Here is a 1,403-nt window from a genome sequence, read left to right on the forward strand (position 1 = left end):
CGGGAGAAGGGCCAAGAATAGCGCGTTCCTTACGCCACGTGCTTTGCGTTTTCTTCGTCCCTGTTCCGTTTCGGTTATTTGCTAAGCTTCTGGGTCAGTCGACGAAACTACCCTGGAAAACCCTCAAGGGTACCCTGCAAACGGGCTACACCGGAGATACCTTCAACTTGACTGAATTAAAACATAAAGACGAGCCTTGCTTCGTGGAGGGGGCAAAGCCCTCATCACTTAGGACGCCCCCTCACCCCTCCGGGAGTCACTTAACTCCAGTTTGAGTGCAGTTGTTACTGGGCTAGAGGGCTGATTCCACTAAGGTATTTGGAATAAAGAGAAATTCACTGAGGTCAGCCCGAACAGGTGTCAATTCAGGCTCTGTCATCAGCGAGCAAGCTGTGTCTTCTTAGGCATGCTATGTCTCCGCCTTTCGCATTTTGGAGCAAGGGGTGATAGTATCTGCCTTGCATACCCTTTTAGAATTGGCAGGAGATGAAACAAAATCATGTGAGAGCGCTGTGAGGAAGTGATGTGGGCCCTACCCTGACTGTTGGTTTCATGGTCTTTGCAAATTTGGCTGGTAGCTGAAATATGGAGACCTTAGCAGAACGTTTAAATGCCGCAAAAGGTTCCTAGGTTTATTAGTTAGCCAAACTAGTGTCAGAATGGTAATAACCACCACGACGCTATCAATACTTAGATGAAAGCAAACCTCCCTTGGCCCTATGGGAATCGGAGGGAAAAGGATGCTGTGAGTTTCTATGGGGGTGAGAACATATAATATAGTGGCTGCTTTGTTCATTTAGGCATGGGACTTAAGTGCCACGAAATACTCCTTGTTTTCTTGAAGGTGGGGAAGACTCGCTTCCTTAGAAAGAACAAGAGATATAAGAGGCAGGAGTTTAGGAACGGAAATCTAGATGGGAATGGGAGAGCTTTTTTGTTTTGTTTTTTGGTCTTCCAATCTGTAATTTAAAAACTCGACTGTACTTTTGTGGGGGGTTTTCTGTTTTCTCCCTTAATACGTGGTAAAGTTTCAAGATGCCAGTTTATTTCAAGTATGCCAAATGCAACCAAGGAAGGGCTTGGGGGTGCTCTACCCCAATCCAGCAGAAAGTTTTCATAGTAGAGCACCCTGGCTTGGGAGGAGAAAAGGGAAAAGAGGAGGAAGGCAACTGTGCACCTCTTGAGAATCAAGATAAGGATCCACCACCTATGGTCTGTGGTAGGCATTCAGTAATGTTTGTGGAGGGAAGAAACCATCAGAGAAATTGAAACACCAGAGGAAGGAAGCCGGGCAATGGTTAAATTACTTCTGCCCCATGTGAAGAGTCTCTTATCTGTCATAACCTAGTTAGGATTCCTTTTATATTAAAATAGAAGCAGCTTAGGTAGGCCATTCCTTTTTT

Source organism: Camelus ferus, chromosome 13 (genome assembly GCF_009834535.1).
Source record: "Camelus ferus isolate YT-003-E chromosome 13, BCGSAC_Cfer_1.0, whole genome shotgun sequence".
Classification (NCBI taxonomy): Eukaryota; Metazoa; Chordata; class Mammalia; order Artiodactyla; family Camelidae; genus Camelus; species Camelus ferus.